The sequence below is a fragment of the Salvia splendens genome, chromosome 9, assembly GCF_004379255.2.
Source record: "Salvia splendens isolate huo1 chromosome 9, SspV2, whole genome shotgun sequence".
Lineage (NCBI taxonomy): Eukaryota > Viridiplantae > Streptophyta > Magnoliopsida > Lamiales > Lamiaceae > Salvia > Salvia splendens.
In genome coordinates this window covers 10569614-10584156 of record NC_056040.1, presented here as the reverse complement: position 1 = coordinate 10584156, position 14543 = coordinate 10569614, and the positions used below count along the sequence as shown (strand labels likewise).

The following is a 14543-nucleotide window of genomic DNA, read 5'->3' as shown; positions in this document are numbered from 1 at the left end:
TGTTAGCCACAAGGTCATCAGATCCACTATAACGCGGACGCCCCCAATAGCCTCGCCCCTTTTTTTGTCTACAGCCCCAGTTTTTTTGTCCGCGCCCAAATATTTTATTTTCGCCACTATAGTGGATATTTCCAATAGCCCCGAAATTTTATAACCAATTTTTATTTTAATTTTTCCTTTAGTTTTAAAATCATCGGAATTTAAATAATTATAAAACGAGGTAATTGAGACCGAATAATCGTTGTATTGGCAAAGGTAAAATTATACAACGAACATTTAAAACAAAATACAAATAAAAACGCCGCCACCGTCTAATCGGTGGCGGAGTCCGATTCATCCTCTTCTTCTCCGTCTCCCTCGCTGCCGCCGGCCGCCGCTGTCCAAGGACCCTCATCAGCCAAGCGTATACGGCGGCGCTGGATCCGACGTATGACTTCGGAGTATATATCCTTGATGAACGGATCGGTTACGGCCTCGTATTTGCTGCAGACTTCATGCATTTGTTGCATCAGCTACACATATAGGTTATCCCTCAAGACCGCGCTGGAAATCGGGACCCTCTGCGGCGGTATAGGAGCGGGCTGCGTGGTGCGCGATCCAGACGCAGCCGACGATCGGCGGAAGGAAATTCCAGCTTCTCTAGCGCGTCGGATAGAGGCATGTTGTCCCGGAGGGCGTGCGCGCCTAGAGTGTATAGCGGAGGGCTCTTCCGCTTGCTCGTCGTTCAGGTCGAATGATTGCGAGCCGCTGCCGCTGCTGTAGTCCCCGACAATGTTGTGTCTAGTACGCTTCGGCCCAGGAGCTCCGTGCTGCTTTTGCGCTCAGATGGCCTTGAATTTCGGACAGTGCTCGAGAACTTGATACTCCTCCCACATTGTGAACTTCGGCCAGCCTCCGTATTGTATTGGCTCATGGACAGTGCCTTCATGTCGGCTTCGCTTCGGCCACTCTCAGCATGGAGCAGGTTGTTCTGGTATATGCCCGCGAACCGCTTGGTGGCCGGCAGAATCCTAGACCACTTTTAGCGGAGCTGTTCTGCGTCACGCGGTACGGTGCCTCGAGGTTTAAACTCGTTGTATGCCAACAGGACGCGCTTCCAAATGCTCCCCTCGGTCTGATCGGTGCCCACTTTGGGGTCCGATGTGACGGCATCCCACGCCCTCGCCACAACAATGGACTCCGCTTTGGAGTAGTGGACACCCCGATGTGCGGGGGAATCTGACCTAGAAAGAGCTAACCTTAAAAAGTGATAGAGCTCGAATGATAGCTGCAGAGCAAGAAGAAATCGGTCTACCAGAACTGGACTTCTCGCTTAAGATACTTGTTTTGGGTAAAACTGGTGTTGGTAAGAGTTCCACTATAAATTCCATCCTCGGTGAATCAAAGGTAGCTACGAATGCATTTCGGCCTGCAACTGATCAAGTTCGTGATATTGTGGGAAATGTAAATGGCATGAAGATATCTTTTACTGACACTCCTGGTCTGTTGCCTTCTTCAACAAATTCTGACACTAAAATCTGAAAATCCTGCACTCTGTGAAGCGGTTTATTCGTGGATCACGCCCAGATGTAATCTTGTAGTTTGAATGCCTCGATGTGATTCACATGGGTGATAGCGATTTTCCGCTACTGAAGCTTGTTACAGAAATTCTCGGTCCTGCGATTTGGTTCAGCACCCAAATTGTTATGACTCATTCCTCTGCAGCACTCCCAGAAGGTCAAAACGGGTTTCCTGTAAGCTATGATTCATACGTCAGTTACTGTAAACAGGTGGTACAAAACCACATTCGTAGGGCGACATTGGATACGAAGCTTGAAAATCCTGTAATTTTGGTGGAGAATCATCGTTACTGTAAAGTGGATAACACTGGTAAAAAGGTTCTTCCTAATGGACAGGTATGGATATCCCAGTTCATGTTATTGTGCATATGCACCAAAATACTTGGTGATGTTAATGCTCTTTTGCAATTTGAAAACAGCATACAGTTGGTGTTGGGTTACAAACCCATCCCACATGAGTGAGGGAAGTTGGAAGGTGTATATAATTCCTGTCTAACCCCAATTAGTTTGAGGCCTTTTGGGAGTGACCCAAAAACAAATTCGTGCGGGCTTGACCCAAAGCGGATAATATACGATCCTAACAAGTGGTATCAGAGCCCAGGTGGCTATGGGTTGTGCCTGGATGAGCCCCGGTTAGGGTCGGGCCCTGAAGGACTCAAAGCTAGAGTCGGGCCCAGGATGACCCAGGGGCCAGGGCTGGAACGACCCATGTTCGTGTCGACTGCGTTCCCGATGTGGTCTCGGTTTGAGGGGAGGTTTGTTGGGTTACAAACCTATCCCACATCGGATGAGGGAGGGAAGTTGGAAGGTGTATATAATTCCTGCCCAACCCCAATTAGTTCACTCCCTTTTGGGAGTGACCCAAAAACAAATCCGTGCGGGCTTGACCCAAAGCGGACAATATCAAACTAATGTTGCAGTCGACGATCCTAACAGTTGGGACCTTCAGGTAATACCCGATTGCCTTCTTTACCTCATCTGCTCTCATCTTTACTTAAACATCGTCTCAAGAGCCCCAATGGAGCAGATTGCAGAATTGATGAACTCTCTCACTCCGACATGGAGAATGAAGATGACTATGATCAGTTACCTCCAATCCGTATTCTAACCGGAGTTCAGTTACCTCCAATCCGTATTCTCAGAAAAAGGATTATCTTGATGAGTTGGATTACAGGGAGACCCTTTACATGAAGAAACAGCTGAAAGAAGAACGCATCAGAATAAAGCAGAAAGATGATGTTGTGATGTCTAATGACAATCCCGACGAACAGCAAGGATCTCCTGAGGCATTTGAGCTCCCAGAAATGGCTATTCCACCGAGTTTTGATTCAGATTCCCCCGTACATAGATTCCGTTGTGTTGTCACAAGGGACCAGTTACTGGCAAGGCCGGTTCTGGACCTTCATGGATGGGACCATGATGTAGGCTTTGATGGAATCAACCTCGAGATAGCTTCTGAAGTGAATAAGAATGTGATTACCTGCGCTGCAGGACAGATGAGCAAGGACAAACAAGACTTCAATGTGCAGTGTGAATCAACAGCGGCTTTCTTAGACCCTAGAGGGCCCATCTATGCCATAGGCCTCGATGTCCAGTCCGCCAGCAAGGAATTGATCTATACACTTCGAAGCAACGCAAAGCTAAAGAGTTCCAACTGCAACATTGCTAAATGTGGTGTCTCTGTGATGTCTTTTGGAGATAAGTATTACTATGGCGCTAAAATTGAAGACATCATCTTCACCAAAATGAGGCTGAACTTGAAGATGAACGTTGGCGGGATGACAGGTGCCGGGCAAGTGGCTTATGGAGGAACCATTGAAGCCACTATGAAGGGGAAGGACTACCCCTTAAGAGACGAGAAAGTGAATCTATCCATGTCGATTCTCTCTTGCGGAAAAGAGACCGTGCTGGGTGGAAACGTGCAGTCGGACTTCAGAATGAGCTATGGCACGAGAATGTCGGTGAATGCCAATATGAATAGCCGGAAAATGGGGCAGGTAAGTGTTAAGGTAAACAGCTCCGAGCATATGGAAATAGCTTTGATTGGCTCTTATCTCGGTGCTAAGAAGCCTGATGAAGAAAAAATCATGTAACAATGGTGGTGGTAAAGAACCTCGAGAAATATGGTAGTATTTTTGGTCCAACGTTGAATAGGAGATATAGTTGAGGGCAATGATCTTCATCTACGGAAAAATAGTTTTGTTTTTTTCATTTTGAGTCTTACAATAAAATTAATCTTTATCTTGTAAATGAGTTTCATTTTTCTACAACAATATTGTAACCACTTAATTAATTACAATAAAATTATGAAGAAACAACAAATAACTCACCAAAATAAAACAATAAATGAAATCACTAAAGCATCCACATTGCACGCCAACCGAATTTTCCTTAAAATTGCCGCTGGTCATCACGCGAAACACACACTAAAACACACTTTCCAAATTCAAAATTTCAAATTCAAATTCAAATAGCCGTTGTTTCTTCATTTACTTATTACTAGCATCAAGCAAGAAAGACAAACACCCAATCATCACTTCCACAAACACCACATCTCTCCACATTCAACCCAAATCCATGGCCGGTTGCATAAAAACTTCCATCTCTCTCCAGACTTCCTACACTTCTCTCTACCGCAATCCCCTCATCGACCAGAAACACTCCAACGCAGCCGCCACTGACGACAAAGAGAACTCTTCACCCAACATCAACGATGGCCGGAAACACGCTGCTGATGAGAAAGAGAAAGAGAAAGAGAAAGAATTCCCGACTCCCAAATCCCAGATGAGAGAGAATTTGCTGAAGCCCTCTTCCCTTCAGCTATGCATCAAGAAGCACGAGCCCGAATCGAGCGTTGGGCTCAAGGTTTGGGAACCGGTCGATTCGGGAAGATCGAACACGGCCAATGTGTGGGATTACTCCGACTCAGAATCTGCGCCTGTGTCGTCGTGGTCGACTTTGCCTAACAGGTTGGTTGTGGCTTTAATGAATCAATTAATAAGACTCTGTTTTAACAAGGTTTGATTTCAATTTCAAATTTGTGGGGTTTTTTTGCAGAGCTTTGCTGTGTAGGCCTTTGCCTGTTGATGTTGGGAGGTGTACTTGCATTATAGTGAAGGAGTCTTCTCCCGATGGATTTGATGGTGGAACTTTATACACTCTATACACCAATGTAAGATGGCTACAGAATTTCCAATTTTCTGTTGTAGAGATAATCACAAAGATAAGATTTTTAGTATTGTTCTGTCCTAAATTCACTATGAAGAATGACAATTAGATTCACAGTTAAGATGGTTCTTGGTTGAGTGACTATTTTTGTTTCTAATGCTCTCCTCAGGAAGGAAAGGGGAGGCAGAACCGCAAACTCGCAGTGGCGCATCACCGGAGGCGAAGAGGGAGGTCGGAATTCATTGTTGCTCAAAATGCAAGAGGCATTGTGGGGCGATCAGAAGATAGCTTGATTGGGGTAGTGACTTCTAACATCCTTGGATCCAAGTACAATGTATGGGATCAGGTCAGTGGAATTGATGAGATTTACTACGATTCCGAATTCGACTATTTTGGTCAGAAACTGAGATAGTTTGATGATTTATGTGTTGTAGGGGCACTACTCCAACTCCTCAACCAAAACCCCCAAATTGTTGGCTGCTGTCAAGTAAGTCATTGATTCTTATTTTGAGTTTCTTCATGTTAATCTGTTTTTTTTTTTATTTCTTTGTGTAATGTAATTTGAGTTCATATAGCTGACACTATTGATTGAAAGGTTTATGGCTACTGTATCAACATGGAGTGGCAATTACAGAAGCATGAAAGCATGGATACCAAAACATCAATCTATGCAGCTAAAGAATACAAATCAGGTTGAGGCTGTGCTCTCTTTGGCTTCAAATTTTTATTGATAAGAAATTTTGATCACATTTTAGTGTTTCCCATCTTGTTTCATCTCATGTTCTTACACGATGCTATCGGAGAATCACAGTGTTCTTTAACTTGTTGGCACTATCTAATCAAGAAATCATATCCTCATAGATACAGCATATCAATGGATTGCCCACAGAATGGGAGGCAAGCAAGGATAGAGTTCATCACCTATTCTCAAAGGTCCCTGTGTACAATAAGGTATCATATTGATGGAAATGTACTTGTATGTGAACTTATTCAGTTCATCAATTACTGCTTTTCTCTCTTTATGAAGGCTTTCTTCTTTGCGTATGATGCTTAGTTCACGAGACAGTACGAGTTAGACTTCAGAGACAGAGGAAGGGCAGGACTCAAAATCCAGAGCTCTGTTAAGAACTTCCAACTAACTATGGAGGTGAGAGTTGAATTCAACTTCAAGATTTCAGCATTCTCCCATTTTCTTGATCTTGTTTCAGCTCATTAAACTAAGTTCGTGTGTTTTTGGTTGTGAGTATAGAAACAAGGAAAGCAGACCATCCTTCAACTTGGAAGGCTAGGGAAATCGAAATATGTGATGGATTACAGGTAGTTACTCCATTGAATTGTTGATCATAACCCCCGAACTCTCATATAATGATGCCTACATGGATTGAGCAGTAAGAAAGTGGTGCATATTTGTAATGCAGATATCCTTTAACTGGTTATCAAGCCTTCTGCATGTGCTTGGCGTCCATGGATTCCAAACTCTGCTGCACTGTATAACCGCAACCAACCGATCTTCAAAGCTGTTCTTCCTCAGAACACAAGATTATCCGGATTTTGGCCATTGAGCTCCATTTTCAACAAGGAAATGGTCATTTTGATGCAAGTTTCGGCTATAAGTTCTTGATGAAATGTGTATCTCATTAAATGTAATTTGTAGTGTAGCTTTTTAAAATGTGTTAGCTAGAAATTCTGTTTGTTTAAACTAAGACAATCTTAGACATTGGAAAATGATCAGTTTTGGGCTTTCGGATACGAGTATGATGCACAATTTCTAGAAGTGTGATATAGAATGCATTTTATTCAACACATTTAGAACTGAAGTAAGAAGAATATATTGGAAGATTCAGTTCCTTCACTGATAGATAATGAAATATCAGCAACATTCAAATAATAAGTTGAACTCGTAATTTTATCAACATCAGACTGTGCTTAGACATCACTATATGCATATGAACTTGGGTCATTTGCATCTAATTATACGAACTTTCTACATTTTCTAGCTTTTTTTGGATTTTTTTGTTTTTAAATATAAATTTATGAGCTTTGAGTTTTTTTTCCTCCGATAAACAATTCCGATCAAATTAAAGTTTTTAGCATATTACCAAATCAATATAACATATTATTACCTTGCAAATACACAAACTTTTGATATTTTTTAAATTTCCCCTGAACATTCTTTTCTTATTTAAATGCATGATTTTCTCAAAATCACTTAATTTGTAAATTTCTCAATTCAAAAATAAAATTACAAAAATATTGAAAGTTCATATATTTGTTGTCAATTGTCATTATGCAAATTGATTCTCCATTTATTTATCAAGGGTTAACAATATAAAATTATTGTCCATTATTACATATTGATTCACTTAGTTCAGTGTTTGGACTTTTGAGTACAGCTATGTTTTAGCATTTATTTTTTTTAGTAATGAGTAGTTGTAAAATGGAGTATAATCTAGTTGGAACTTTGGGAGGTCCCCCATCACGCCATGGCTCTAATAAGTCTTACTGAGTAATAGTTTTCTCCTATCTCATCAAGGTGAAATCATAACTGCATTTCAATGTCAAATTATTTGATTTGCAATCTTTGGTAGTACATTTAACGGGAGTTTCATACAGTTTAGTTATTTTAAGAAACATTATAATGTTTCATTCACCAAGACCACAAGTAAATGTAGACAGTTAGACCCCACCTAATCAGGATGGAATCCAACATCACACATTTTTGTTGCTGTGCCACCACCATATTCCATTGTTACAATAATATTTATATCATAATATTATGAATTATATATAACTTTTATTCCAAAAACTAAAGTCAAAGAATAAATATACCCAAATTTTGGATTTGTCAATCCTAATATTGAATAAATAAAAGTTAAATTAAATTACAAAAGATAAATATGTAGTTTAATTAGGTGGAATAAACCCTTGTAGACGATTACAACATTAAAGGAAAAAAAAAATTGGAAATGGAACACAAAAGGTGGTAAGTTGGATTTCAATTGCATAAAATAGTTCAAAGAATATAAAGAGAGGGAAATTTTCAAAATAAATTTTGTTCAATCAAGAAAATACCAATTTCATACTCGAAAGTCGAAACTAATTGTAAGTTTTTTCATAATTATATCCGATGCATGCTTTAATAAACTAATACTCATATATAATTAAAAATTATACTCGATTTATTAGTAAAAGAATCAACTTTCATGATCTTGAATCTTGATTATATATAGTCATTCTCTAATCGATCTCTGAAATTGAGACCACAACCAAAATCAATTGATTAGAGCTACAAAATTTTAAGATAATCATTGAATCTATGTGGTATCTTGCCATGAATTGTTCTTGGCCTTTTATATTCACAAAAGAAAAACAAAATGAAAGAATGTCTTCTCCATCTCTAGCTAGATTATTAATAAATTATTTCTTCTCCTCCCCTTAAGCTTCAAGCTCACATTCAAACATGGGCGACGCGAATGAATCATACTCTCCAAAGACAATGCCATGTTCCTTCGCAAAGGTGCTCGAATCTTGGATCTCGAACGACGTTTGAATATGGTCAGGGAAGCTGCTCTTTGGAGGGTCCGGATCCGGTCCACTAAAGCTACATGGCTCATTAAACGAAGTCGTTTGTTTCACCATTTCTTTGAACTTTGAAGATTGTAGAAGAAGCCCTAAGGCCGAAGAGGTCGTGCAGGCGCCACCACAATGCGGTGGCATTGTGGTAGTTTCGACAGGGCTCGTGCTCCGGTGGTGGTGGTGGTTGTCGCTCAATTTGCCCTCTTCTAGTTCTTGATTAGGGTTTTGCATGGAGTTAGATTTAACGTTATCGTTAGGGTTTTCTGGGGGCGGGTGGCACTTAATGTAACGGCTGAGGTCAAAATTGGTAACGGCGTTAAGTCCACGGTACTCGATTGCCGCCATGTCATAGGCTCTTGCTGCTTCTTCTCGTGTAGCTGTGGGAAAATATATTTTATTTAGAGAGTAATTAAAATATATGGGAAATTCAAGTGGTTAAGAATTAAATTTTGGAGTGCAATTTGCTGGAAATTTGGTGGGAAACGGCGGAAATTATGTTGTTAATTAATAATCGAAATCAAATCATGTAGTGTATAAATAGCAGACCTATATATAGTTAGCAAGCAGTTGAGTGTTGGGATATAATTAGAATTACTATCTTGCTAGCTGCCAACTACTCCTACTACATTTGCTTGCTCTTACAAAAATTAATTTCACCACCTTGCTATTTTATATTTTCTTTCTTTTTAATTATAATTTTATTAGCTATATATTATAGAGCGATATTATTTTGATGACGTGGAATATCTCAATTTTGTATGCTCACTAAGCAATATACCATAACTAACTTAACCTACATATTTGTCACTATTAAGGGTGTCATGAAACCACATGTGCCAATGGATAGAAGGTTGATATATTTAATTTGTAATTAATGATGTGACTGCGTTATTTATTTATGTATGGTTGTTTATGTTGGTAAGCAACATTTTTGTTTCATTATTGTAAGTCAAATTTCCCAACTAATTCACATTGATCAGGGCGTATGCTTTTTTGTCTGAGAGTGTTTGGACTTTTTATATAAATCTAGCAAATAAACAATTGTTCATGGCGTCAATATGCTATATTTGCGATATGATCATTATTTTAATTATATAGAAGGCAAATATATAATCCAGAAAATCACGAAGATTTTAAATCAAAATAACTCATGAAGAAATACTATAATTTATCGTGAAAATAAATTGAATATACGAAGTTACCGAAAGTCCCAAGGTAGAGATATTTATTGCCTAAAAACCCTTCCAATTCGAGCTTCCCATCTTCCGTTGTGATGATGTCTGCTTATAAACGATTCAATAATGTTTCAAAATTAGCATCGAAAAATTCAGATGGTGTTGATTTCAATTTTTCATATTTATTGGATGACAAAATTGAGCGAACAATTTATTAAAAGAGAATAAGAGATGGTGAATTAAACTCCATTAATCATAACAAGTTTTGAAAATATATAGTGGCAATTAATTTGGAATAACTTTGGGTTCCAAGAGTTGGATGGAAAATAGGGTGAATGATATCATTATTGTTGACAAGAAATTTCAAATTGATTACTAAATTTTCTCTTTCTTTTATTTTTTTTCTTTCAAACAAGTAGCAACCCTACTGTGATAAATACCAAAGTGGCAAAGTCCATGCTAAATATATAGTGTAAATTATCATGATTCACGGGACCACTAAATGCAGCTTTTTTTTGTAGTCGGCAACTTAATTAAAATGGTTTTTTACCTTTTTATGTTGAGCTTGTATTTTAGTTTTAAAAGAATTAGCGAAGATACATAAATACAGTGTAATTAAAAGTTTATTCAATTTGGTTAGACGAATTGGAATTTTGAGCTTGTATTCATTAAAATTGCGAAATTGGAGAAATTCTAATGAGAATAAAAATATTAATCATCTTTACATTAACTGTGAAACGTAAACTCCTCTTACCATGCATGTTATAATGCCACCATATTTTTCGTACTGTCTTCTTGATTTAATTATAGTCACGTTCTTGTTAGAAAATTAATTTAATGTTCTTAAATGTAACAATTAATTTAAAGCTTACCTTGCGACACCTCGATATTTTGATACGCCACGAGAAAACCCACTGCTTTTCCTGCAATTTTATCTGAAGAAAAATGAAACCAAGAAATTAATGACGTTAATTTGCATAAACTTTTCCATAAATAAATAATTTTATCAATAATTCAATATATGAGTTTTCATTATTATTATTATTATTAAGAAACAAGCCAAAACACTTTAAAATTCCCTTGACCAAGATTCAAGTTTTTATTTTTTTTCTTTCTCTCCATATATATGTGTGTTGAATATCAAGATTCAACGTATAAGATAATAATGTACAAAATAAAAAGTGATGCATTAAACAATTTACCACAAATTCATAAACTGATATTCACCTACCTTCTTAGTGAACCAATGTACTCTTCCTTCGATTGACCTTCCATTTCTTTGAGTTCCTTTTCATAGGTCGAACCTAAGTAACGGAAAAATGATTCATTAATTTATTTTGCCCCAATTCGTTCAAGTAATAATCACGGTTATCATGTCTATTTTTTTTAAAATGAAAAAAATATAAAATCATACTCGAAAATTAAGCACTATATCTTGTCCCCAATACTTCAATGCAGCCAAGTCATAAGCATGTGCAGCTGCCTGTTCATCATCGTAGGCCCCTAAAACCATTTCAAAGTGCCAAAATTGTTTTATTTTATTCTATTTAGTATTTATTTACCTGAAAAAAATCAGATAGATCCATTGAACAAAGCCAATGCTAATCAAATCCAACAAAAGAAAACATTTCGTTTCATATTACTCATCACCAAAAAGGATAGTGGTCTTTAATTGTTTTATTTCTTTATCCATCACATCCAAGTCCAACTTGCGTTGTATTATTAACTAGGGCAATTTTTTTATAAATCAAGAAAGGTAGTCAAATTCTGGTTCGTCCACACTTTTCAAAATTTGAAAAATAAATCACGAAAGAATCTCAACAATCCCATTATTCCCATCCTTCCTTTATCTAGAGAATTATGCGATGATGTGACAGTCAATTTAAAACGCGTGGATAAAACGGCGTTGGGCAAGACAATAACATCTAGATAAGTTTGAAACGATGTTTTGCCCGCATGTTTTAAATCAACTGTCACATCAATGCGTATTTGCCGGTAAAAGAAAAGGATGTGATAATTGAGAAAATTTCAATCTTTCATGATTTATTTTTCAAGTGTTAAAAAGTGGGCAGACCAAAATTTGACTATTTTTTATAATTTATTTGGCAATTTGTCATATTAATTTCTATGTTATGTACGAAATTATATGTTTCAATCCGGTGAAAGAGATGGATGATCCAAATAACAAATTAAATATTTGATATGGTAATTGTACATACCAAGATATACTGCATTTTAGCATGATCCCACCACAACCACCATTGACATCCACCAAAAATTGGAGGGAAAACCAAAACAAAGAGTAAAATCAGATTATTTTATACTCCAAAAACTGAAATTACAATTTTCTTAAAAATAATATGAAGGCTACTGACCTTGTCTTCCTTTCTTGTTTTGTGATTCATTCCAGCAATTTTTGTCCCACAAATGAGCTTCATACCTTCCCGTCCATCGGTGCCTGGGATGAAAATAATTCAACCAAAAATAATAAATGAGATATAGTAGTGATTGACATACAGAAAAGATTTATCGTGTAGTAAAAAAAATAAAAATACCTTGTGACACCCTTATAAAGGGAGCTACGTTGCTGCGGAGACTCCCTCGTGATGCGCTTTCTCGTCCTCGTTCTCGTACTCTTAAGGATCTTGTCATCGTTTTTGTTAACACTAATAGTTTTCTTTGGCTTAGAAGATCTCCCCATAGACTCACAACTAATACCACCTTTTTAAACTCACTAATAATTTAAGAAGAGATAGAGAGGTGGTGTGTATATGGAGGGGGAGAGAGAGAGAGATGCAAGTCGTCCAATGAGAAGGGGAAGAAAGGTAGAGTTAGAGAAAGTGATGAGAGTTTGAGGAAAGCCGGCTAACAAAGAGGGTGGCCTTTTGCGGCCGTCTTCAGTGTGGAGTAATTGTGCTACCTTCTTCTCCTTAATTAATTGCTCTATATTATTAATTTATACTGCCTTGTCATTTTCTCATCTTTTTCCCTACTAATGCACCTGCTTATTTTTAATGTTTCACAGTCGTATTAGGTAGCTTTGCTAAGTAAAAACTTTTATAAGCAAGCTAGAAGGATATTCAATACACAAATTAAAATAAGGGATTCGTAAGCTATAGTATTATTTTGTAAGATTAAACTGTAAAATTATTATTTTTCTCGTTACAAAAAATTCAAAAAGGAGAAGGAAAAAAATTGCTTTTAGTTTCAATAAAAAAAATATGTAAATTCAGTGCTTGCATAATAATGATGAATCAAACACATTTGTATATCTATAGTTGGGCAAAGCACCCTTAATATTTTCTTAGTAATAATGGGCCTATATAAAGTTCAAAATTTGGGCCCATTCATTAAACAAAAAAAGTAAAGCTTTTGATGATGGAATTGAATCTCATTAGGACATGTTTGACGAGGGAGGGCGGCGCGAGAGTGAATTGGGCCTATTATAAAAGAAATTTAGTTGGGCTCTTATTAATTAAATTAATTGGGCCAAAAGACTAACGAATTAATCTTGGTTGATTCATAAGTTTTTACTTAAACTCGACTGATGAGAGATTCTTAAATTAAAAATTAAGAGATTTGTGAAGCGTGGCCTTTGACTTTAGCCATGTTTTATCCAGAAATGAGACAAACACCTAACACGAACAAGCATTGCCCATTATTCTCCGACTATAAATCGAGGCAGTTCTGCAACTTTAAAACACTTTAGTAGCTTGAATTTTGAAAAAGCATCAAGAGGGCCAAAAATTATGGCCAATGATCTTGAAAATTTTAAGCTTGTTTGATTAAATTGTACTTAGATTTATGCTTATTGTAATTTGACACATTTGAGTATTAAATTGTAACAAAATCTGACCATTGTTCAATTTCTAAATTAAATGGGCATGTAATCTAATATTTTTAAAAATTCAAACTATGCAAGAAAAAAGTTGCTACAATCAATGATATAGAAGGAGAATTATTTAAATTTAAAAGTCAAATGCATAGAAAGAGACAGGTAAGAGACCATCTATGGTGTGGTATAGGTTTAACTTTGTCACTTCCAACCAAAAGCTACTCGTTTCATTTTCATCATTCCACTCGAAGATTTCATTTTTCAATTGCTCATTTGAATATGATATATTTAGATTATTAGAAATTTTTAGTCCATACAATTATTTTAAAATTATCTACGAACTGAGTTCAGACCAATTCACTTAAGTCCGGACCAATTTTATCGGATAGTTGATCTCAATTACAAGTCATTCCGATCATGATTGCTTTCGGCTAAGTTATAAGCCCTAACCATAACCTTTTGATTTCACATAATATACTAATTAATTGGGCTCGAATTGTTTTTAAATTCTTTGATAATAATTTTATTATCTCGATGATGATTTCATATTTGTAACAACTGAATACACCCATAAAATAAGTGATAGTAGTTCAAAAAACAAAACTAATAGTAGCAGTATGTAACTTTTGGAGGGTTAAGAATATAGAATAATTTTCTTAATTAAATAATTATCATTTTATTTTTTTTGTTACATCTAGTACTAGTATTTTTCAGGGATGAAGTATATAAACAGTTAAAGTATCAGTTCCTACAATATTTATAAAAATATAATCTTATTTGGGGTGGTAAATTATGGAGTATCAAAATATAAGTATACTTGCACTTATTCAACAACAAAAAATACCAAAATATCAAAATTTTGGTATATAATCAATTAGATTATACTATATCAATTTATACTAACACTTTATTAATTGTCGACTGTCGTGGAAAGTATCCAATAGAATTTAATTAGGCCATGGAGCATGGGCTACTCCACTTTTTTTTTTGCTCTCTTCTTTCCATCGTTCTTTGTACTATATTATAATAATTATCATTATTTTCTTTTCAAGTGAAAAAGTACTAATTATTTTTCCTCTCTGTTTCCGTGTTGGGTTCCAATTTCTTGGATGGGGACCTTTTCTCGTCTCCATGTGCCTCACTTCATATGAAAGACAAAGCAACTCCATGACAAAAACAAGACTTGAAAACACACAGAGAATAAACATACCTACAGTTGAAACACAACTG

At 36.6% G+C, this 14543-nt stretch overlaps 2 pseudogenes; one reads left to right on the top strand and one right to left on the bottom strand.

The window, feature by feature from the left end:
- The first annotated feature begins 453 nt into the window (after positions 1–453).
- LOC121749131 lies at positions 454–6476 on the top strand (annotated as a pseudogene).
- Positions 6477–7931: 1455 nt separating this feature from the next.
- On the bottom strand, positions 7932–12428 carry LOC121747848 (annotated as a pseudogene).
- Positions 12429–14543: the final 2115 nt, after the last annotated feature.